Source organism: Rhinatrema bivittatum, chromosome 6, assembly GCF_901001135.1.
Source record: "Rhinatrema bivittatum chromosome 6, aRhiBiv1.1, whole genome shotgun sequence".
NCBI classification, from domain to species: domain Eukaryota; kingdom Metazoa; phylum Chordata; class Amphibia; order Gymnophiona; family Rhinatrematidae; genus Rhinatrema; species Rhinatrema bivittatum.
Window position 1 is genome coordinate 212,919,124 of NC_042620.1, and position 26,064 is coordinate 212,945,187.

The 26,064-nt window shown below is 43.3% G+C and overlaps 1 protein-coding gene across 2 annotated transcripts in view; it reads right to left on the reverse strand.

The window, feature by feature from the left end:
* The window catches only part of CYSLTR1 (cysteinyl leukotriene receptor 1), a 48,597-nt gene extending 25,429 nt beyond the window's left edge, over window positions 1–23,168 (reverse strand). Inside the window, exon 1 of one of the 2 annotated variants that reach the window (XM_029606524.1) lies at window positions 23,116–23,168. The gene's annotated coding sequence lies outside the window, so the exon portion shown is untranslated. Of the gene's footprint in view, window positions 1–21,353; window positions 21,431–23,115 lie in introns of those variants that run through there. The other variant, XM_029606526.1, reaches the window with a different exon arrangement.
* Window positions 23,169–26,064: the final 2,896 nt, after the last annotated feature.

Consider the following 26,064-nt stretch of genomic DNA (forward strand, 5'->3'; position numbering starts at 1 on the left):
CAGTGTGGCAGCACGCTCTTGATTTATTGTCAGTAAAGATGACAATAAAGGGTTCCTCCTATTCGGTACCAATGGCAAAGCTTTTTTTAAAAAAAATAATTGCTTCAGTAAGAGGCATGAAATGAAATAAGGAGATTAATTATTAGCCCACCCCCCAAATACACCCAATGCATGTTTAAAAAATTACTGTATATAAATCCATGTAATCCAAGGCTTAAAAAGTAGTTATTATATAGGGTTTAATTTGTGGGGGAATGGTCTGGAATGCAGTCCTACTACTACTTTTTAGACAAGAGAGGTAGTGCATAAGGGGTTTTCTGCTGCAGAGCCTCCCTTTCAGGAAGCCTGCAAGAAAGAGATGGAGAGAGAGCGAGTCTGGAGCTGACAGCCCTTATCCAGCCCATTCCCTCCTGTTGTTTTCCCCTTCTATAGGGAAGAAGAGTAGACCTGGTGATACTGAAACAAATGCAGCAGAGAGAGAGAGAGAGAGGAGAGAGAAAAACAGACACAAAAGGTTTGAATTAGCACAAGTTTGAAACTTATGAGCAACAGTGCCAGTCATCAAGGCTTCAACACTGGCGTTGATAAGCACTACAGCTCACAAGTTTCAAACTTGTGTTAATTAAATCCCTTTTTGTGTCTGTTACCCCCTGAATTAATTTCTGTTCTGCCACCATTTTTGCAGGACCTAAGGAGGCAGAAAAGAGCCAGAAGTCCAGAAATAAAAATCAGAAAGAAGCAGCTACCAGGCATATACAGTATGTATACAGAGTAGGGATGTGAATCGGGTGCCCGATCGTTCCCGCTTTCGGAATCGTCTGGCCGTGGGAAAAATCATTTTCCCGCGTTTCACCGGTTTTTTTTTTTAGTGAAAAATAGTTTTTCGGGTTAGTGCGCGCTAACAAAAATAGCAAAAAATAACAAAAAGTAACAAAAATAAACGTTTTTTGTTAGTGCGCGCTAACATGAGTTAGCACGCACTAATCCGAAAAACTATTTTTCACTAAAAAAAAAACCCCAGAGCTCCCGCGGTGGGCCGCGGTCATGGTATTCCATGGCCACGGAACACAACAGTACCCCCTCTTTAGGGCGCCTCCCCGGAGGCCTGGGCTTAGATGGATGGTCTCTGTGGAATTGCTCAAGCAAGCCCCAGTCTAAGATGTTGGCCAACGGCTCCCAGATGTTTTCTTTGGGGCCGAACCCCTCCCACACTAACAGGTACTCCCATTTCTTCCTATGCTTTCTCACGTCCAAGACCTCTCTGAATTGATAGGTGAGGTCATCTTCGGAAGCAATAGATTGGGAAGTTGGAGACATGCTGGAAGGCCATGATAATACCAGAGGCTTCAAGAGGGAAACATGGAACGTGTTGTGTATCTTGAGGGGAAGATGAAGCTGATACGAAATGGCACCAACCTGTTGAATAATGGGAAATGGCCCAATAAATCGCAGGGCCAGTTGCGCTGATGGCAGCTTCAGGTGAATGAATTGTGTGCTCAGCATACCTTTTGGCCCGGCCTGAGAGGCAGGTATGGTCTTCGCTGATCGGCATACCTTTTTGCCGCCTGACTGGCTTGATCAGCGTGCACTGTGTGGAGATCCACAGGCGGTGTAACTCATCTGCAGAGAGTTGGGCTACAGGGGACATAACTGAAATGGGAAATGGCAGCAGTGGGCATGGCTGCTTCCCATACACTATCTGACATGGTGAGGTTCCGGTAGCCATGGAGAGATGAGAATTGAGTGCAAATTCTGCCCAGGGTAGCCCAGTCGTCCTGTTTTTCATTGACGTAAATATGGAGGAACTGCTTTAGGGTTTGGTTTGTTCTCTCCGCAAGACCATTGATCTGTGGGTGGTAAGCAGACGTAATGTCAAATGTCTGGCAGAGGGCCCTCCAAAACCTGGCAGTAAATTGAGGCCCTCGATCCAAAAGGATACTTCTGGGTAGACCATTTAGTCTGAAGATGTGGCGGATGGCAATCCTGGGAGTGGCACAAAGTGTGCCATTTTACTAAACCGGTCGACCACCCATATGGCCGTGTTGCCACTGGATAATGGCAGATCGACCATGAAGTCAGTCGCCAAATGGGTCCATGGTTCTGAGGGCGCTGGTAAAGGCTGAAGCAAGCCTGGGGTCGAACCGGGGATCCTCTTGTGGTGAGCACATGACTGGCAGGACTCTACGTACGCCCAGACATCTTTGACCTTCGGCCACCAGTAGTATCGGCACAGGGTCTGTAAGGTCCTGGATGACTGGAGCAGCGGGAATCGTGAGCCCACGCCAGGACTTGTTTCCGCAAATGCGGCAGAACCAGAGTTTTCCCGGAAGGGATGGTCGTGGTGGCAGACAATAGGATGCATGGCAGCTCGATGATGAACTGCAGTTCATCAGAATTCTCCGTAGACTCAAATACACGTGATAGGGCGTCAGCTTTGATATTCTTCTCGGCAGGTCTGTAATGGAGAATAAAATTGAATAGGGCCCAATGTGCCTGTTGCGGGTTGAGTCATTGTGCCCGATGCAGGTACTCTAGGTTTTTATGGTCTGTGTAGAGCGTAAATTGGTGTTGTGCCACTCTTCTAAGGCTACCTTTATAGCTAAGAGCTCCTTGTCACCTATGGCATAGTTCCACTCTGCTGGAGAGAATGGCAGGAGAGAAAGGCACACGGGCATAACTTATGACTTTCGGAAGCCTGGCTCAGAACGGCCTCCATGCCTTTTGAGGACACATCCACTTCGATGACAAACAGCCACTGCGGATCCGGATGCCGAAGGCATGGTTTGCAGGAATGCCTCCTTGAGGCGACGAAAGGCGTCCTCCGCTCCCGGAGGCCAATTCTTGGGGTCCGCGCCTTCCGGGTCAGGGCCGTCATCGGGGAAAACGATGGACGCATAATGCGGTATGAATGATTGGTAATAATTGGCGAAACCCAAGAACCATTGGAGTGCCTTTAGTCCAGACAGCTGCAGCCATTCCCGAATGGCTTTTCAGCTTCTGCGGGTCCATACGGAATCTCTCACTGGAGACTATGTCCCCAGGAAGGAAAGGGACTCCTGCTCAAAAAAGGCACTTTTCAAGTTTCACATACAGTCTGTGTTCTCGGAGGCGTTGCAGCACTTGGATGACATGCTGACTGTGGTCGATCAGAGTCCGAAAATATCAAAATGTCATCCAGGTACACGACTACACACTGGTACAAGAGATCATGGAGTACCTCATTCATGGTGTTCTGGAACACCACTGGAGCATAACAGAGCCTGAACGGCATCACTAAATACTCATAGTGGCCATCTCAGGTGTTGAAGGCGGTCTTCCATTCATCACCCTCCTTGATGCGGATCAGGTTGTAGGCCCCTCTGAGATCCAACTTGGAAAAGATCCTTGCACCTTGCAGCCGATCAAAGAGCTCGGAGATGAGAGGCAAGGGGTAACAGTCCTTGACCGTTACAGCATTCAGGCCCCAGTAGTCTATGCAAGGGCGAAGGCTTCCGTCCTTCTTCCGTCGAAGAAGAACCCAGCTCCTGCTGGGGACCTTGACTTCCGAATGAAGCAAGGAGAGCCGTACCAGCTGTATGAACTCCTCAGCTAGTTTAAAGTTCTTGCAAATTTACTCTGTCCCTCCCGACGCAGCCTTCGGGCGAAACACTGGGTCCGTGTCGGGGGACCCTGAAATAATTATTTGCTTTTACTGTTTTGGAGCAATGGAGTTGCCATATTGAAGTTTCAATAAACTGTACTTTGTTCCTGATAAAAACGTTTGGACCAATAATTTATCTGCACTCCTTGTGGATTTGATTTATGCCATAGGCTTGCTTCACTTGGTGACATCTTCCACATACTGCTTAAGACATATGTTAGATTTTATTATGGTGACTCATCAGATAATACTTCAAAATCTTTTTTCTGTTATTAGTAAAGTGTTTATCTCTTGGTCAGATCACAATCTTTTATGATTTGATTTAGTTTAAGGACGTAATATTAAATGAATATACCTATAAAAAGATTAGCGCAGAGCCCAATAGTATTAGTGAGCTATTACTGGATTTATGGAATGAGGCTAAAGATGGGGCAAATTTAGTTTCATTAGAGGAAACAATAAACTGGTGGAATGTAACCCTTAGAAAGAATTATGACAAGATTTTACCAGAAAACTGTAAAAAGAAAAAATTGCATACATCGTTCACCATGTTTTTTCTAAGGATTTGATAACAATATGAAAAAATTTACATAAATAGAGAAATGGAGGCAGGACTATATTTCAGTTAGATCACGATGACTTTGACTTTGATTTGGCCTTATTAGTTTATTGAACTTCAATAAATGTAATTTAAAAAAATTATAAACAATTTTTGAATAGAATTATTTTCAATAGTTTAAAGTGCATTGAAACAACCAAATGGTGGCAATATGAAGAGGCCAGGGAGGCTGCATTAGCAAAATTCATTCAAGAAAAGGTTTGCAATTTCCAAATCCAACTTTCTGATGTCATCTAGATTATCAATTCTTTGGGATAGTTTTGATTTATTTACGCCATCTGGATTGCAAGATATTGTTTTCCAGATTAGAATGACTCCATTCTTTTCAGATCCTTGTCCATTTTGGTAAATTAAAAATAAGATGACTGTATTTGAAAAGTGTTCAATTCAAGTACTTTAATTCTGATTGGTGTTGAACCATCATTTTTGAAGCAAGCTATTGTGTGACCAGTAGGGGTGTGAATCGGTGTGATCGATCGTCTTAACGATCGATTTTGACTGGGGGGGGGGGAGGGAAATCTTATCGTCGTTTTGTTTTTTAATCGTTAAAAATCATAAATCGGGGGAGGGCGGGAAAACCAGCACACCAAAAAAAACCCTAAACCCACCCCGAACCTTTAGAACAAATCCCCCACCCTCCCGAACCCCCCCCAAAATGTGTTAAAATTACCTGGGGTCCAGTGTGTGTGGGGTGGGGTGTCCCGACGTGATCTCCCTCTCTCTGGCCACGACTGCGTTGAGAGAAATGGCGCCGGTGGCTCTTTACCCTTATCATGTGACAGGGCAAAGGTAGCGCTGGCGCCATTTTGAAGATTGGCAATACAGCCCGCGTGCAGGAGGTCGCTCCCAGACCCCAGGGACTTTTGGCCAGCTTGGGGCGGGGGCCTCCTGACCCCCACAAGACGTGCCAAAAGTCTAGCTGGGGTCCGGGAGCGACCTCCTGCGTGCGGGCCGTATTGCCAATCTTCAAAATGGCGCCAGCGCTACCTTTGCCCTGTCACATGATAAGGGTAAAGGGCCACCGGCGCCATTTCTCTCAACGCAGTCGTGGCCAGAGAGGGAGATCGCGTCGGGACCCCCCCACTGGACCCCAGGTAATTTAACACATTTTGGGGGGGTTCAGGAGGGTGGGGGATTTGTTCTAAAGATTCGGGGTGGGTTTTAGGGTTTTTTTGGTGTGCCGGTTTTCCACGCCCTATTTAACGATACAATACAAATGCCCCTGATGATAAATCGGGGGCATTTGTATTGTATCGTGCACTCTAACGATTTTGGACGATTTTAAAATTATCTGACGATAATTTTAATCGTTCAAAAACGATTCACATCCCTAGTGACCAGTGCAGAAGGATTTAACTGTATCATCTGAAGTATTAATTAATTACTGTCCAATATCAAATTAATGCACTTAAGTAAAGTTTTGGAAAAGTAGGTCTTGGAACAGATAAATTCATTGAACATAATATATTAGATAAAGAGCAGTTTGTCTTTCAAAGAAATCACTGTACAGAGACATTACTGATGTTTTTATTTGATGCCATGCAGTGTGCTACAGAAAAGATCAGGACTATTAGTGCAATTCAATACAGTATATCATTGGCCTTTGATGCTGTGAGCAATGCAAAGATACTAATGAGATTAAGGAGTATAGGGCTGGGTGGGAAAGTGTTAAAATAGTTTGATTCTTTCCTGGTGGGTAGAACACAGAGGGGCGGATTTTAAAAGGGTTACGCGCGCATGTTATAAAATCGGGCGTAGATTTGTGTGCGCCAGGTTGCACGCACAAATCTACGCCCGCGCATACGTCTTAAAATCTGGCCCAGAGGGTTTTTCAACATTTTTATTATTCAGTTTGGTATTCTTGTGAAATAGTGTTGTTCCTTGAGGGATGCCTATCTGAAGCACTTTTTAATAAATCCTTTAAACCTCTAGGTGCAATTTTATCTGCTCTGGGTTTAATCTACAAATTTTATGTTGATGTGCAATTTAAATATTAACCACAAAGAGACATTACTGCACAATGTAAATCTACCTCTATAAAGTTTATATTTATTCCTATCTATTCTTATCTCCTTTATTCCCCAGTTTCAACGACCTTGTTATATTGTAACTTTTTTGCTTCTTCTGCACTGGTTAAAAGAACAAAGTTTTCACTCCCCTGTTATCTGTAAACCGACATGATATGATTGTATCATGAATGCCAGTATAGAAAAGCCTTAAATAAAAATAAATTTATTTCCATGTTTGTGCCTGGTAAGGTTCCTGCAGACTGGTTCCTGTATTTCTTTAAAGAAAAAATGCACCCATTGTTCAACATTGCTTGGATTTAAATCACAACTTCAACAGTTTAAAATGTTTTGTTATTAACTGAGTACAATGCAATATTAGAGGTAGAGACCATGAAAAATGCTTGCATCAGCTGGAACAACGTTGGATTTTTTGTTTAAAAACCATAGAACCCTTTGGAATGAACTCATTTTATTGAAATTTATCTTACTGAGATTATCTAAATCAGTTGGAATGTTCGTAATTTTAATAGGTCAACAAGTTAAGTAATTTAACAAATGGATACACTTATAGTAAACATGCTCTTATTTATTTATTTATTTCGGATTTTTATATACCGACATTCTCAATACAAGTATCGAATCAGGTCGGTTTACAAAGAACAAAACTGTCGCAATAAAAGGCGTTACATTAAACAGTGTTTCTTAACATATGAGTAACAAATAACATATAAATATAAATAATACAAATTAAATATTACATAGACAATAATAAAAATAACTCGTCAACAGGACGTGGATAAATGTAAGGAAAGATTAAAGCTAGAGTAAATATCTTACATATAATTAAGGGGTATCTTACATATAATTAAGGGGTAGTCTAAATTGTGATATGAGAGTACATAGACCTTGTTGATGTGCAAAATCCTAGTTATGCATGAGTTAAAGAAGACTGGTGAATCAGAGAAGAAGTCTTAAACAGGTGTGTTGTTCAGTTCTGGCGTGGTGATCGAGGATCTGATGTTGGACTATTTTTCTCTTTGACCGGTATCTGAGTGATCTTGTGATTCTGTATAGGCTTGCCTGAAAAGCCACGTTTTTAGGTTTTTCTTAAAAGTTAGATGACAAGTCTCGGCGTAGATCCGGCGGTAATGAGTTCCAGAGGATGGGCCCGGCTGTGGAGAGTGCTCGTTTTGTTAGTGTAGTTTTGATCGGGGGAGCATATAAGGATCCTTTGTAGTTGTACCTGATAGGTCTTTGTGATGTGTGAGGGCGGAGTTGTGAGTTTAGATTTAGGTGGGCGATGCCCATGATGTCCTTGTGGATCATTGATAATGTCTTGTAGGTGATTCTCGCTTTTATAGGAAGCCAGTGAAGGCTGTGAAGAATGGGTGTTATGTGGGCTCTTTTATTTGTGTTAGTGAGTAGCCTCGCTGCGGCATTCTGCACCATCTGTAGTGGTCTTGTGGATAAGGCTGGAAGACCTAACAGTAGAGAGTTGCAGTAGTCCAGCTTAGACAGAATTATAGACTGGGCTACTAGCCGAAAGTCACTGAAGTGAAGAAGAGGTTTAAGATTTTTTAGCACTTGGAGTTTGAAATAGCATTCTTTAGTTGTGTTGGTAATGAAGGATTTGAGGTTGAATTTGTTGTCGAGACGCACCCCCAGGTCTCTGACGGAGGTGGAGAGGTTAGTAGTTAGTTTTGAGAATTGTGTTTGTGCTTTGGGAGTTGGTAAGGGTATGGTTTTCGTCTGGTGAGATGATGAGGATTTCTGTTTTGTTTGGATTGAGTATGAGGTTCAAGCTGGATAGCAGAGTGTTGATAGCTTGTAAGCAGTTAGAAAGTGGTGTTCGAGGAATTATTTGCATTAGTCATTACATCAATTATAGCTATATCCCCTTGTGCTTTTGAAAGTTTGGTAGATTGGATCGTTTGAATTAATTGATCTAATGCATATGGAATTTTTCAATTATATTTTTGAATTCACAACATAAAGCACATGCGCCAGCATTTTTTGACTTGATCCAGAGAAATCAATTAGAGCGTCGCTCCGGACAGAGAAGGTCTGGTATTAGAGGCAAATGTGAGTAGATTGCCATGTAATATATATATTTTCAATTTATACTTTTAGATTTTCAAAAAATTTAACATTGCAAAAAATCAAGAATTTGTTTAGAAAAAGAGAACCAGATGAAAAGTATCCTTATTACTGTAACTACAACAAAACAAAAGTATTTAGTCCTCATTATGGGAGGATATTTCAAAATATAATATTAGGAAAACTGTAATCTTAATTTACAGAAAAAAGGAGAAAATATACTTGCTTTGCAGTTTAATATCTCAGCCTTGTTCTTTGTCTACCAGAAAGGACTCTAGGTGGAGGGGTCTTGAAAGATAAATGTATTCTTCTGGTGGACAACTGAACATTTACAGGGGAATTTGAGATAGAATGTTGCTCCTAAGGACAACACGCTCTAGGCTTCAAAGCCAAAAAATTGTTTCCGCCTTAGTTATGTCACCACAAGCTACACCCCTTCTCATGTTTTTCTCTTTTACTTTATCCTTCCTTTATGGTAGGAAAAGAGGAGTTAAAGTTTGGACCTCCTCCCCGGGTGCTCTTGGGAAGGGACCTACATCGGGAAATATTGGATCTTTGTCCACAGAACTATAATCTTTATTATCAAAATATATTTTTGTAAGACCTGGGTTTTTATCCCTCCCGCTACAAAAAGTAACTAAAAGGGTTGCCCTTTGTGGAATATCAAGGGTTGATTCAAAAAATGAATTTAAATTAGGAGATTGCTGGACAAGGTCCATACCCTCTTCTCCCACTTGGGTCCTTAATCTGGATTTGGAATGTAATATATCTTTGATATGCTTGCTTCTATGCCTCATCAATTGTTGAAATAGCTAAGATCTCTACAAGATACTTTTTAAGTAATTCAGCTGGCAGATAGTAATCTGGATTCAGGAAAATTTCATAATCTTAGGTTTCTATTACGATTTTCATTTTCCAGATTTTCCATCTGTCTATGAATCAATAAACCATCCTTTATAAAGGAATTATTAGCATCTGAAGTGCAGCTACTTGAGCTGACATATTTTTACCATATTCTTCTAACTGGATCAAATGATTATTACTGTGTTTCTTCGATAATAAGCCCTAAGCTTGATTTTCAGGGATTTTGGAGTAGGGCTTGAAATATAAGCCCTACTCCAAAAATAAGCCCTAGCTTTTAAGTGGTTGTGTGGTTCCTCTCCAAGACTTGCCAACCACTCCCTCAAGACTTACCAAAAGTCCCGGGGCAGGAGGGACTGAAACCCAGGGAGGGGGGGGCTGTAAAAAAACAAAACAAAAAAACCCCCCACCCCAACCCTTCAAATTTATTTCATTGCATCCCCACCCAAAAAAACAACTGCAGAAATTGCCTGGTGGTCCAGCGGGTCTCCCCGGGAGCGATCTCCCACTCTCGGGCCGTCGGCTGCCAGTAATCAAAATGGCACCAATGTCCCTTTGCATGTGACAAGGCTATCGGTGCCATTGGCCAGCCTCTGTCACATGGCAGGAGCACAGAGGCCAGGGGTCTTTCCTCCAAGTTCTTCCAGGTAAACGCCACAGCTTTCTCAAATTTAACCGCGGCCACGCCCCCCAGATGATGCACCGCTGTGACACGCCCCCCCCAGGAAAGCCCCGGGGCTGTGCGCGTGCCGCCGAGCCTATTCAACATAGGCTTGGCGCGCGCAGGGGGAGCTTGGGGCAGGTTTTTGGGGGATACGCACATATCTTATGCGCATACCCCTTTGAAAATCTGCCCCTTAGGGAATAGCCACTGCTATTAATTGCATCAGTAGCATGGGATCTTCTTGGTGTTTTGGGTAATTGCCAGGTTCTTGTGGCCTGGTTTGGCCTCTGTTGGAAACAGGATGCTGGGCTTGATGGACCCTTGGTCTGACGGAGCATGGCAATTTCTTATGTTTCTTAAGTTCTTAAATCTGCTTCACTTTATTGAAGGAGTTAAACATGTGGATAAAGGTGAACCCAGTAGATGTAGGGTATTTGGATTTTTCAGAAGGCATTTGACAAAGTTCCTTATGAGAGGCTTCTAGAAAAATAAAAAATTCATGGGATAAGTGGCGATGTCATTTGTGGATTACAAACTGGCTAAAAGACAGGAAACAGAGTAGGGTTTAATGGACAATCTTCTCAGTGCAAGGGAGTGGGCAGTGGAGTGCCTCAGGGATCTGTATTGGGATCTGTACTTTTCAATATATTTATAAATTGATCTGGAAAGAAATATGACGAGTGAGGTAATCAAATTTGCAGATGACACAAAATTGTTCAGAGTAGTTAAATCACAAGCAGATTGTGATAAATTGCAGGAAGACCTTGTGAGGCTGGAAAATTGGGCATCCAAATGGCAGATGAAATTTAATGTGGATAAGTGCAAGGTGATGCATATAGGGAAAAATAACCCATGCTGTAGTTACACAATGTTAGGTTCCATATTAGGAGCTACCACCCAAGAAAGAGATCTAGGTGTCATAGTGAATAACACATTGAAATCATGTGTTGCGGCAGTCAAAAAGCAAACAGAATGTGGGAATTATTAGGAAGGGAATGGTGAATAAAATGGAAAATGTCATAATGCCTTTGTATTGCTTCATGGTGAGACTGCACCTTAAATACTGTGTACAATTCTGGTCGCTGCATCTCAAAAGAGATAGTTGTGATGGAGAAGGTACAGAGAAGGGTGACCAAAATGATAAAGGGGATGGAACAGCTCCCCTATGAGGAAAAACTAAAGAGGTTAGGGTTGGTCAGCTTGGAGAGGAGATGGCTGAAGGGGGATATGATAGAGGTGTTTAAAATTATGAGAGGTCTAGAACGGGTAGATGTGAATCAGTTATTTACTCTTTCAGATAATAGACTAGGGGGCACTCCATGAAGTTAGCATGTGGCACATTTAAAACTAATCAGAGTTCTTTTTCACTCAACACAAAATTAAGCTCTGGAATTTGTTGCCAGAGGATTGTGGTTAGTGCAGTTAGTGTAGCTGGGGTTTAAAAAAGGATTGGATAAGTTCTTGGAGGAGAAGTCCATTACCTGCTATTAATTAAGTTGACTTAGAGAATAGCCACTGCTATTATTAGCAACAGTAGCATGGGATAGACTTAGTTTTTGGGTAGTGGCCAGATTCTTATGGCCTGGATTGGCCTCTGTTGGAAACAGGATGCTGGGCTTGATGGACCCTTGGTTTGACCCAGTATGGAATATTCTTATGACAAGAAATGGATGTGAGAAAACATCTGTTTTTTCGATTGGGAAGCATTCCACCATGCTTTATACAGATTACGGATGTGCATTTGTCTTAAACGAAATAGACAATGGCAACAAAATTGTCTATTTTGTCTTGTTTTGGGAGCACCACAAAACAAGACAACATTTTGTAAAAATTAGTATTTCGTGTAAGTGCACACTAACGGGACTTAGTGTGCTCTAACTGGATGTTAGTACAGACTAACCAAAAATATTACCAATAAGTTAAAGTGTCAATTGGGGGGAGCAGTTTGATAGCTAGAGGTATGGTTCTGCATTCTCACTGGCTGTGTCCTTAGTTACTTGTTTGTATTGCCAAAGTAGTAAGGTGGTGTTTGTGGGGGGACGGCCAGTGCCTAACAAGTGATATAATATCATTAAGTGTTGCGGTCTCCACCGCTTCCCCCCTATCCGCTCTGTACTGCACTTACCTGCAGTGGTGGAAACGCCGCTCCCGCGGCTCTGCCGGCCTCCTAGGGCGTCCGCCATTACCGGCCCATCTTCCTGCCACCACGCGCGCGCGTGAGGACGCGCACTATGGACGCACAGCCGCCGGAAGTCTGGCCCCGCCCGGGCTAACGACGCCACGCCCCAAGCCTGATTTAACCGGCGTTCGGTTACCGTCTCATTGCCTTGCAACGAGGTTCGCTACTGGTTAGTAGTTCTGAGTTGCGCTTCATTTGTTCCACGGTTCCTGACTTGACTTCAGCCTGTTCCTGACTCTGCTTCTGCCTGCCGCCTGCCTTTGACTTCAGCCTGTTCCTGACTCCGCTTCTGCCTGCCGCCTGCCTTTGACTCCAGCCTGTTCCTGACTTCGTTTCTGCTCGCCGCCAGCCACCGACTACAGCCCGTGCCTGATCCCGCTCCTGTCTGCTGCCAGCCTTTGACCTGGGTTCGTTTGACCTGGGTTCGTTTGACCTGGGTCTGTTCCTGCTCACCGCAAGCGGTGAGCAGGAACGGAGTCTGTAGCGTGCTTCAGCTCTCAGCACGCTACAGACTCCGTTCCTGCTCACCGCTTGCTTCAGCTCACAGCACGCTACAGACTCCGTTCCTGCTCACAGTCTGTTCCAGTTCTCAGCACACTACAGCCTCTGGTTCTGCCCATGGTCTGCTCCAGCACACGTCCGACCCAACTAGCCCGCAGACTACAGCATTCCTATTGGACTACCTTATCATATTCTCTGCCCAGGCCTTCTTCTAATATAGAGACTCAGACTGTTCTCCTAAGTCCCAAGGTTCCAGGACCCTACGGGCTCCTCCTGGGGGGTTCCTGGTTCCCGGGTGAATACCTCGGCCTGTGGCTCCGCCTCCCGACCTGCCCTACCATTGGGGTAGTTCGGCCCAAGGGTTCACTCCCGGACTGCAGCTTCCCAAACTGCAACATTAAGTTCTAGTCAGCAAAAGCATGTAATGCAAATGCGTATTTTGAATTTGCCAGTTTCTTTCTATTTTAGGAAAGTGGCTCTGGCATTTTGGGATATGCATACTTTGAATTCTCCTGGTGTGAGTCTGTGTATTTGGGTGGAGGGGGGTGACTGGTGAGAAGAGAAATGACTAGGTTGCATGTATGGGGTGACAGATGGAGAGAGAGACTGGTTAGAGGCAGCCTGATGTGTGTGGAGTGACTGGGGTGACTGTTTAGGGTGACAGGTGGGAGAGTGTTTGGTTGAGGTGGTAACTGGTGAGAGAGGCAGCCTGGTATGTGGGTGGGGTTCAATGGTGAGAGGGGGGCTGTATGGGATGACAGGTGGGAGAGACTGGTTGGGTAGTAACTGAGAGAAAGGCAGCCTGATATATGTGGGGGGTGAGAGACCTGTTATGATGGTGATTGGTGAGAAGGGGGCAGCTTGTTTTGTGTGTCTGGGTGACTGGTGAGAGGGAGGCAGCCTGGTATGTGTGGGGGTAACTGGGGTAACTGTATGGGGTGACAGGTCACCCACGACACACACCAGGCTGCCTCTCACTCACCAGTCACCACCCCATTCAGTCTCTATCCCAGCTGTCACCCCTCCCCCCCCCCCCCCATACACCCAAACACATCAGGGGAATTCAAAGTATGCCTGCCCCAAAATGTCAGGGCCCCTTTCCTAAAATACAAAGGGACTGGCGAATTCAAATTATGCATTTGCATTATATGTTTTTGCTGACTAGAACATGATGCTGCTATTTATTACATCATTTGTTTGTTTACACTTTTTACCAGGCACAGGTCATCTCCTACAATCTTGGTAGGAGAAACAAGTAAGTAAGGAGCCAGCCAATGGGAGTTAATGCTCACTAACCCTGAAATTAGGAAAACTTGAAATAAACACCCCAAACCATTTTAAAAATGAAATCAAACTGATAACACGAAGCAAAAATGACATGAAGAAAATAATCATTGCACATCCCTAATCCAGATATTGTTTTTTGATAATTATGTATTGTCAATTAAAGATGAGGTTCATGATTTGGGGGTAATAATTGATTTGAAGTTATGTTTAAGACTGCAAATTGTTGCGTCCGGTCTCAGAAGGCTTCGCCCCATATGCCTCATCTTGTTCTCGGCTCCTCCCGCTTACCTTGGGGAAAATGGCTACCGCCGCATCTGCAAGTCGCCTTCTCTAGCGTCCCTGGAATGGCTATGACGTTGCCTCCCACCATGTTTCTCCCAAGGGCCTACTAGGGTGTGCGCAAGTGCGCTACCCACGTCTTTATTCCAGCACTGGCGCGAACCTCGGGGGCGTCCCCCTCAAGTGACATCATACCATCCGGGTATATAGCCTGTACTTGTTTGCTAGCTCATTGAGTTAGCATGGATTGGTCTCGGCCGGTCTAAGCTACTCTTCTGCTTCCGTGCTGCTGCTGGAAGCTCTCTCTCTCTGCCCTTCGGAGTATTGACTAATCTGGGTACCCTCTCCTCGGGGGCCCTCTGCTTTATTTCAGGTGCCTTACTGGGATCAGGTACTCACTCCTCGAGGGCCTGCTCTCCCAGTCTCTGTGCCAGTACCATCTACTTCAGCTTGGTGGAATCGCCAACCTACAGCTACCATCTAGTGAGTAATCTAACACTCAGTCTGTCTTATCTACAGCATTGCCTTGCTTGGGAAATCTACACCAGCATCCCCTATACCAACGTGGTGAGACTTGTTCCCTCTGCCGAGGGTCCTGGGACTGCTACCTCTGGATCACCTCACTACTGCCACCTCTGGTGGTACACATCAAGCTGTATAATAAAAGAGCTAAAATCTGTGTGTGCATCCTGACTTTAGCCCAGTACTCTGGCTTCCCACTGGGCCCTTCCCCATGGGCATGGTCATCTGCCACAGTACCCAAGAATCCACCCAAACACTGCTAAACCATAACAGATTGCTAACTCCATGGATTTGGCTCAGCTCACCGCATTGCAGGCCATTTCAGGTCTGGCCCAGCGAATCTCTGAACAGCAGAATTTGCAGGAGAATTTGACTGCATTCAACCAGCTGCACGCACAGATGAACTTACCCACCACCACAGGTAAAGAAGTTACACCACCAGAAGTGACTGTCATGACAATTGTACCTCTATCTGCTCCAACACGGTTCTCGGGGGAAGTTTGGAAATGTAGAAATTCTATTGACCAGTGTTGCATGCACTTTTCCCTGCAACCTAGCCATTTTTCTACAGCTTATACCAAGACCACCTACATCTTGTCTTATCTGAAAGGAAGAGCTTTGGCTTGGGCCTCTTCATTGTGGGAGCGCGATGATCTTATCCTGCATGATCTAGCCGGATTCCTTGAACTGTTCAGATCAGTTTTTGATGACCCTGCCGGCATACCACTTCAGGATCTTCTTTGGTTCACCTGAAGCAAGGTATTAAACTTTTAGCTGACTTCGCTATAGAATTCAAGACACTGGCATCTGAATTAATTTGGGACCCTAAATGCCTGAGGACCCTCTTCTTTGAAGGACTGAACTCTCGTTTGAAAGATGAGCTGGCAGCTCGTGAGATGCCTGAGACCTTGGCTGAACTGTAAAGTTGGCAACAAGGATTGATCGCTGACTTCGTGATAAGGTTCAAGAGACCAAGACTCACAGAAGACCCTTCCAGGGTGAAGCTCAAGTTAAGTCCACACCCAGGCCTGTTCCGTCGGGTTCCAGTTGCTGGCGAGGAAGAACCACTATAGTTAGGCCACTGTCACCTGATGTCAAAAGAGAAAAGAACGCGGAAGAAGTTGGGCCTTTGCATGTATTGTGGACAAGCTGGCCATGCTGTTCAAACATGCTCTATGTCCAAGAAACTGGCAGACCTAAGTCCTGCAGGAAGACTCTTCTTAGATCTTACTGCACCATCTCCTCCACTCCTCTCTCCCTGTATCCTTGATCTGCGGACCCCTAGAGTATCAGACTCTTCCCCTGGTGGGACTCGGGGGCTGGAGGTAATTTCATTTACAATGATTAGTGGAGCACTTGCGGATTCCCACTACCACCATGATGTCTCTTCTACTCCTATCTTCAATTCATGGACAGCCCTTACCGGGCGAAGTAACCCAGCTCACCGAACCTGTATGTTATGGACCGGTGCTCTCCATTATGAACTATCTCCTTTTTTGTTTTAGAGAAGGCCATGCACCCTATAGTACTGGGCTACCATGGCTGCAGCAGCATATGCCTCAATTCAATTGGGCCACTCTGGAACTTCCACATTGGGGTCCAGATTGCCATGGTAAATGTCTGATGGAGGTCGCTCCTATACCCTGCATGCCAAATACCCCATTGATGCCTGGGTTGCCGCCTCAATATGCATCTTTTCAAGATGTATTTTCCAAAGAAGCTGCAGACGTACTACTGCCACACAGACCCTATGACTGTACCATCAGTTTGAAGCCTAACACTGAACCACCTAAATGATGGGTCTACCCTCTCTCCGTGGTAGAAAATAAAGCCATGTCTGAATATATACAGGAGAACCTTCAAAAAGGCTTCATAAAATCCTCCAAGTCTCCTGCTGGCGCAGGCTTCTTCTTTGTGGGAAGAAGGATGGAAATTGCGTCCATCTATAGATTAGAGGTCTCAACGAGATCACTGTGAAAGACTGCTATCCCTTACCACTCATCTCAGAGCTATTTGATAGACTACAGGGAGCCAAGATATTCTCCAAGCTTGATCTCAAGGGAGCCTACAACTTAGTTCGCATCCGCTCTAGCGATGAATAGAAGACAGCCTTCAGTACCCGGGATGGTCACTTTGAATATCTTGTGATGCCCTTTGGCCTGTGCAACGCCCCGGCTGTCTTCCAAAACTTAACAACATTCTGTGGGACCTTCTCTACAAATATATTGTTGTACACTTAGATGACATCTTGATATTTTCCCAGACATGACCACTCATCTGGAGGATGTCAAAGAGTGCTGCAAGGCTCCGCTAGAATCATCTATACGCCAAGTTGTCTAAAGTGCGAGTTTCACAAGGAATCAGTGCCTTTCTTAGGGTACACTGTTTCCAACCAAGGTTTCCAGATGGACCCACAGAAACTGGAGAGCATTAAGAAATGGACACAACCCACAGGTGTAAAGGCTCTCAGACAATTTCTGGGTTTCACCAACTATTACAGAACATTCATAAAGAACTACTCCTCACTAACTGTTCCGCTTATAGCTATGACGAAGAAAGGTGCCAACATTGCCAATTGGTCTATGGAGGCAGTAACAGCATTCCAGAAACTGAAAGACCCCAACCCAAGCCAGCCGTGCCTCCGACATCCGGATCCAACTAAGCCCTTCATCGTTGAGGTCAATGCCTCAGATGTTGGCATAGGGGCCGTGCTAAGCCAGGCCGGTGATTCCAAGGTCTTACACCCATGCTCATTTTTCTCCATCGCTTCTCTCCAGCAGAGAAGAACTATGGAATAGGAGATAAAGAGCTCCTGGTAATAAAGATGGCATTTGAGGAGTGGCACCCTTGGCTCGAAGGAGCACAACATCAGATCACAGTCTTTACAGACCCATAAAATCTGGAGTACCTCTGCCATGCACAGCACCTAAACCATAGGCAAGCGAGATGGTCCCTTGACTTTGTGCTGAAATACCACCCTGGATAGGGCATCTGCTCTGATCTTATCTCACTCATTCCTCTCTGAGGACGTTCCAGAATGAACTGCAACATCATCGACCTGAAAAGTTCTTGTCAGCTACTCACCCAGTACCTGTGGATAAAACCATTGTACCTAAGAAAAATGCTACTAGCATGGGCTCATGACTCCAAACTGGATGGACACCCTGATCAATGCAGAACTCTGGCTAAACTGCAGAAGTATTACTGGTGGCCCACCATGAAGGAAGACACATTCTCCTATGTTGCTTCCTGCGCAAATTATGCCAGACAAAAACCACCACCCGGTCATCCTTGGGGGGGGGGGGGGGGGGGGCTACTCCAACCCTTGCCAGTACCAGTCGAGCTATGGACACACATTGCTACAGACTTTGTGGTAGACTTACCACTCTCAGGAGGAAACAACATGATCTGGGTAACTGTAGATCGGTTCTCAAAGATGGCTCACTTCTGGCTCTCCCTGGCTTACCCACAGCCATGGAGCTTGCTAAGCTCTTCATCACGCACATTTTTTGCCTACACAGCATGCCTAAGCACAAAGTCTCTGATCGAGGAGCCCAATTCACAGCTAAGTTCTGGAAGGCATTGTGCAAGAAGTTTGATATCTCTCTCGATTTCACTTCAGCATACCATCCACAGTCTAACGGGCAAACGGAGAGAATGAATAGGACACTCAAGCAGTTCATTCGTGTCTGTGGGCACTCGTCAAAAGGGCTGAACTGTTGCCCTGGGCTGAATTTGCCATCAACTCTCATCCAATTGGATCAGCATCATTTGAAGTGGTCTATGGACAACTACCATTACCACCACTACCACTTCCACTGTCAGTGTCGTACCCAGCAGCTCAATCTACTGCCAAAGATATTCAACAATTATGGAGTCAGAGCAAAGAGAGGTTATGATGCTCATCACTGCTAGGCTCCAGATTTCCAGCCTGGTAACAAAGTATGGCTATCCACAAAGCACTTAAGACTCAAGCTACCTTCAGCTCATTTGCTCCATGCTTCGTTGGACCCTTTCCCATTCTCTGACGATTAGGCAATCTCACATACAGTCTGAAGCTTCTACCAGCATTGAAGATTCATAATGTGTTCCACGTCTCACTATTGAAGCCACTCATCCTTAGTGAGTTCTCAACCAAGACACCTGAACCTACACCTATTGATGCAGAAGACAACATCAAATACAAGGTAGATGCTATCCTTGATGTAAGAGAGGCAGAGTATGGGAAATACCTCCTGTCATGGGAGGTTATGGATTTGAAGAAAACTCTTGGGAACCTTTGGCAAATATCATGGATAAAGAGATGCTTCAACAACTCCGTAGAATGCATCCTCAGAAACCAAGACCAGGTAGGAAGCCTGGAGAGCGCCCTTTGAAGGGGGGTACTGTTGCATCCGGTCTCAGACGGCTTTGCCCCGTATGCCTCACCTTTTTCTCAGCTCCTCCTGCTCACCTTGGGAAAATGGCTACCGCCGCGTCTACAAGCCACCCCTCTCCGGCATCCCCGGAATGGCTATGGCGTTGCCCTCCTGCCATGTTCCTCCCAAAGGCCTACTAAGGTGCGTGTGCTACCCGCATCTTTATTCCAGCAATTGGCGTGAACCTCTGAGGCGTCCCACCTCAAGTGACGTCACGCCATCCGGGTATATAGCCGGTACTTGTTTGCTAGCTCATTGAGTTAGCAAGGATTGTTTCTCGGCTGGTCTAAGCTACTCCGCCGGTTTCTGTGCTGCCGATGGAAGCCCTTTCTCTGCCCTTCGGGCGTATTGACTAACCTGGGTCCCCTGCTCCTCGGGGGGCCCTCTGCTTTATTTCAGGTGCCTTACTGGGATCAGGTTACTCGCTCCTCGAGGGCCTGCTCTCCCAGCCTCTGTGCCAGTACCATCTACTTCAGGCCTGGTGGAATCGCCAAATCTACAGCTTACCATCTAGTGAGTAATCTAACTCTGTCTCATTTACAGCATTGCCTTGCCTGGGAAAACCTACACCGGAATCACCTATATCAACGTGGTGAGATGGGTTCCCTCTGCCGAGGGTCCTGGGATGTTACCTCTGGATCACCTCACTACTGCCACCTCTTGTGGTACAAATCAAGCTGTATAATAAAAAAACTAAAATCTGTGTTTGTGCGTCCTGAGTCTAGCCCAGAACTGTGGCTCCCCACAGGGCCCCTCCCTGTGGGTGTGGTCATCTGCACAGTACCCAAGAATCCACCCAAACACCGCTAAACCATAACACAAATTAACAGAGTAACTAGAATAGCTTTTTGTAACTTTAGCATGTTGCCCCACAACTGAATTTAAAACTTGTTGTTCATGCTCTTGTGCTCAGCCATATAGATTATTGCTATGTGGTTTATTTTGGTTTGCCTAGTTATTTGCTTAAAGTCTGTAAGCTTGTACAAAATGCAGCTATGAGAAGAATTTTGGGGTTTACAATGGAGAGTAAGTCCTTAATCACCATTTTAAGGGATATCTACTGGTTAGGGATGTGCAGCACTTTTTGGTTTCATTTTTAATGCACACTACCTCAATTAATGTACGCTAAAAGCAAAATGAAGAAAAAAACAAAAGTGGGAAAATATAAAAAAAAAAGACATAAAATTTGTTTGCGCACTTCTAGTTGCCTATTGCTTAGTGGATACAGTTTAAATTATTTATTTTGATAAAGACTATTCATAGTGAACCTTATTGTTTAGCAGACAGACTAAATTGGTACATTTCATTCTTAGCTACTGCTGCCAGTTTCATCAATTAATAATTTACATATTCAAGTTACTAAATCGTGGGCATTTTCAATAGCTGCTCTATTACTGTGGAATACTTTGCCTGTAATTTATGACAGAAGTAGGATTATTTAAAATTTTGTAAATAAGTTAAAACACTGTGCAGGTGCTTGCAGGTGGAAGGTACTAATGATGAGTGGCAGATAAGACATGGGCATGTGTATTGTTTTTATGATATATTGATTTTTTTTTACACTTTTATTAGTTATGTACATATTTTATATTGTGTATGTAAAAGTTGTAATATATGCTGAACATATCAGATTCTCAGAATATAAAATGTATAATCAACCAACAATGAAATAAATATATCTTATTTATTTAGGGTGTTATATACTGTCATTCCAAATCAGATCACAACGGTTTACAAAATCTGTATTCATATTCATTGTCAATTATCACATAATGTGTGTCTGTGTACAATTAAGAGTCAGCAAACATGTAAGCGATACCATTTTATTGTACCTTAGTAAATCTGTAACTAGCTTTTGAGAATACCAGGTTTAAATAATGCAGCAGCATATAGGTCGTAGGTTGTCTGTATATGCCATTACAGATCAGCAAAGGGAAGGTGTAGAGGTTGGCAAAGTTGTTGAGTTACATCTCCCCCCACCTTCCTTTACTGAGCTATAATGGAATATGCATACAGTTTAGGACCTAAATGACTGCACTTTTTAAACTCCGTGCAACCTCATTGTTTTATCACTGACCTGATGAAGATAGTACAGCTCTGGAAAGCTCATCACATATGTATTGAGATAGTCTAATACAAATATATATCAATTACAGCTTGTTTGACCCTTCATTCTACATATCCTAGTGGACTAACAGGGCAACCTACAATTCTTTATCACATTCTAAAAATCTATACAGTCTTAGTAATAAAAGTTAGATCCTTATAAATAGTTACCTTCTGACTATTGAAATGCAATTCTTTTATTTTAATCCCACGGCATTGATACATCTACATTGAACATCTGCATACAGTTTAAACACTGTAGAAACAAATGGAAACAGAAGAGGGCAGACATAGCACAGTGCAGTGAATACAAATGTGGTGCTCATAAGAATTTAACTGTGGTAGCACACTTTAGCAGTATTAGGGATATCAATTTTTCATTGAAATCTGATAAATATTATAAATATAATCAAGGGTAAAATATAAAGAAGATAACTGTAAACAGCTGCGTGTGCCTGTATACATGTGTATATATGAGCACATGGAAATCTACTTCATTATTTTATAATGTGCACATATATGACATACAGATTTTAAAATACACACAAATTTAACTTGCAACCTGCGCACGTAAAAAAATAAAAAGCCTGACTTGATATTGCACTTATACAGTAAAGATCCAGTAGCTGGATAAGTTTTCAAATAAAGCTACATAATCAGATAAGTAGCTCCATTTGAGACTTCTATGGCTATCTGACTTATCTAAATGAGTAGCATTTTAACTTAAGACTTATCCGGCTAAGTAGCGACAAAGTTGTGTATACTGATTTTTCTACGCATGGCAACTTTTGATAATTCACTTTAAAAAGGATAGTTTGACCATTGATTCTATTTCTGGCGGTATCATTTTCTAATATGCAACATTGTTAATTTTATATTTCTTTTGATCTTTGAACAAAAGCTTCTGTAACTTATTTAGCATGTAATATGCTATATTTCCAAACTAAACGCACGTTACCTCTGCTCTGTTTAATAACACTAAAACCTACAGATAATGGCATATCATAAGATCTATAACAAAGCATTACTGGATGGCACTCCTCCATCTCCAGTTGTGTTTACCAATTCTAGGATAAATCTATTTCTTATTGGATCCACCAATACATGTGTACAGTATAAATAAACCCCTCCCTCAACAATCTTTTGTTGTTTTTTATTTAAATAGTTCAATTTTGACCAGGTCTTTAGTATGTATAAGCTACTATGTCTCATTTATTAACCTACTACTCTTTAAAATTATTTGTCTTAATTTGAAGAAAGAAAACTGAGAAGCTAAGATATCATAGAAGGTAATATAGTTGTCAGAGTTCCATTTTCTATTGGTGGACACACACCCCTCTAGCGATTTCATGAAAATACTGGATGCAGGCTCTCAAACTGCCATTTTTTTCTACAAATCAGCCTAACTTTAAGGCAGTGTCTCTTCTATTTTGTGCCAAGTCAACGCATTCTCAGCAGAAAAGAGCCCTGGAAGGTTTGCTAAAACAGGCATTAAAATCCCTAGGCTTTTTGTTTTTTTTTCAGTATAAATTGATGTATTTTGGCTCACTGGATAAACTGTTCTCTGTCCTTCAGAGGAGTTCTCCATTGTGTAAATACTTACTACTACCCAGATAACCTAAAGTAGATATTTTATCTGCAGTCCTATCTGACAAACTACAGAAAAGCCTCTGCACATTTTTAAGTAAACTTTTTGCAAAAGAACCTTCCCAAGCTATGCATGCTTGTCTTTCTGCTCCCTTATTTCACTGTCCAACAGGAACGAAACGTCCTGTAAACAGCAGCTCAACTTCAACTTTCTAATAATGGAACAGAGAAGAGTTTTAACACCTCAGCTCCCTTTCAATCTCCCTTTGGTAAACTCATTGCCTGCAATCAGGACTTAAAGGTATGGCTTCCCCTCTGAAAAATCAGCATTTTAAAGTTGGCTTACCTCAGAAGTTCCAGTGCTCTTGGAAATGTTAGCTTGCAATCTCCTTACTGTACCTATGGCTCACCCTCTGAAGCAAATAATGACGGGAGCCAATTTTTCTTTTAAAACTGTATTCTCTAGAAAACTGAGTAGGCAGAAAGAAGGCTTCCTGTGGTTTTTGTAGGACACTACAGGTTTATGCTTGCTCTGAAATCCTCTGAGATGGATCGCCTTTAATAGTCAGAGGGAGCCGTCTCTTGGTTATATTCAGGGAAAATGAAAGCCATGCATTCACTTTCAGAAACGTATTTATTTGCATTGCACAGAGAGACGTATTTTGTGTTCTGACAATCAGACTGATTAAAACTGAACATAGAAAGCATGGAAATGATTAAGGGCATATGGGAAGCTTCGGCATACATTTAGATAGGATGAATGTACTAAAGCCATGGTCTTTGGGTAAGTTAATAAATTAACAGTACAACTTAAGGAATGCAAGAACCTCCTTCCTCTCCCCCATGCCCTAACTCCTTCCACTCCAATATTTAATGATCATAGGGTGGCCTCAGAGCTTGGTCATTCCAAAGAACCTTGATCTGACACATGGTTTAGTTTTGTACAATAGTTTAGTTTTGTGAACTAGCTGTCTGAAAATTGCCTAGCCCATTTCTGGCTAAAAGAACATGCGGGGATCAGAAAAAGTAGAAGAACAGGCCTGCCAAACAGCTTCACAAATAAGGGGCACTAAATGGATTTAGTGCATGTACTCGAAAACAAACATCTAACTAAAATGAAAAACAAAAAGACTTAATTCAAAGGAAATGGGGGAAGACATTGAGTTTCATTTCACTTTTATTTTGTGTCATTTAAAAAAAATGCTATTTATTTATTAGTTTTTTAGTATGAGCTATTTGCAGGTAGCATTCACAGGAAGGGTAAATTTCAAAGGAACTTCTGTGGGTAAAAAACACTGCTTTGCCTGCAGAATAAGTAAGAATAAATAAAGCGCATACACTCTATAAGTGCATCAGCGAGAGGAATTCCAGGAGGCAGAGTGTGATGGGATTTGTATTTATGCACATATTTTCTATGCTTGTGCTGAGAGGAGCGAGAGAGACTCTCTATAAGGCTTGCATAGTAGTCTATATTGGGTATCATCAAGTTAGGGTGAGATAACATAGTACAAAATTTCATCTTTGTGACATTTTCCTCACCCCCCAATGATGTCAAACCTTCACTGAATGTACTGTGCTGTTTTCGTATGTCTCACTCTGCATGAAAAAACTGGCCACTAACCACCACCTCACTCGACGCTATTAGATTTGCCCCTCCTATAGGCATATACCTAGTTGCACACTGTGAAGGCCTTCCCCAGAGTTTCTCTCTCTCCAAGTCCAGAAATGGCTGAAAGCAATTCGAAAAATTTATCACGAATTGTGTTACGGCTGTTTCAGGCATTTTCATACAGCCTTAATACACGGAAAAAATGGTTTTTGGTAGTTTAGTTATTTCTGGCATTAAAAGTGTGCAATAGCATGTATTATGTTATCTCACGGTGCAATATTGCCCCTCATTTTCAAAATCCCACCCTAACTCCTCCCTAATCCTGCTCCTTCCAAAATTTTTGCATTTGCGCCATGCGCTAGCATTATCGCATATGTTACAGCAGCATTTGGGAAGCATATAGAAGAGGAAAGTTTGTGTAGGAGTAATGAAGAGGCACATCAGACAGCTTTCATGGCAGGCAGGAAGAGAGAAGGCAAAGAGAGTTTGCCCTCACGAGCCTTTTCTTTTATTTGTACATTCATACAAAGGCAGATGATGTGTCATTACATGATTGGCTACCTTTCCATAGCAACAGAAGGAGTCATCCACACCATTGGCTTTGCTCAGGGGGTGTGCACGGATCATATCATTGGCTGCTGAAATCTATACCTCCCTGACTTTGTCCCGCCTCGACTAGGGAACACCCAGCCCTCCCCAGGAATTCAGGGCCAACAGGTATCCTTTCCCAGGCAGCGACTTAAGCACAAGTGATGCTTTTATTCAGGCAAATGTCAGGGAGAAGGGACAGTTAGTGTTTAAATCCCTGATGAAATGGCTTGCTGGCAAGAGCATATTTCCCACATCTCACCCTCTTTCTGTTTTTGTTTAGGGCAGCTCAGTAAAGCTTTTAGACCCTTACTGAAATCTGTTATGTCTTGGTATGGGCTGGAAATAGGGGAAGGGGGATTATGGAGAGAAGAAAGCTATAATTCGACGTGGTGTGCCAGCTGCCGATGAGCTCCTGAATCTCCATATCACCCAGAGCTGGTGCAGGTGGTGTGCCAACTCTGCAGGGCTCGTGATTCCCTATTAGGCATCTTACAAGACATCTTTGTATCCGGGCTGAGAGCAAGGTTTCAATATGGATATGAGGTTGGGTATGCACTGAATACAGCATCACAGGCAAATAATTAAGACAATTACAGTAATTATAATAGAAATCACCCTTTTGAGACCAGAAATATCAGGGAGCCAGGACCATAGCCAGTCCCATGGAGAAGTTGGTATTCTGTCTGAAAATGGTGCATCAGCAACCATGGTTTCTATCTGCTCTATGGTATGTGTGAGGTTTGCTTTATAAACTGATATGTACACACAGCAATGAGATCCAATTAATGCACAAACACCACCCTTTAAGGCTAAAATGGTTTCTAAGGTATAGCTGTTCTGTAATGCTACTTCTCTAATCTGAGAGACTTCTGTTGTGAGTAGTTTTAATGCATGGACTGTCTGATTAAATATGGCAGTCGTCCAGTTAGCTAGGATGTGTAAGTCCCTGTAATTCATAGCTGTTCCCATTGGGGGAAACAGGCTTCTAGCTATCTGAGTTTCTGTATACTTTTCTATGGGATTATTTATCGCCTCCCTTTTGTTACGGAGCCTTGCTTTGGGTAAATTTTTGACTGCATAGTATGAGGGGAGGAT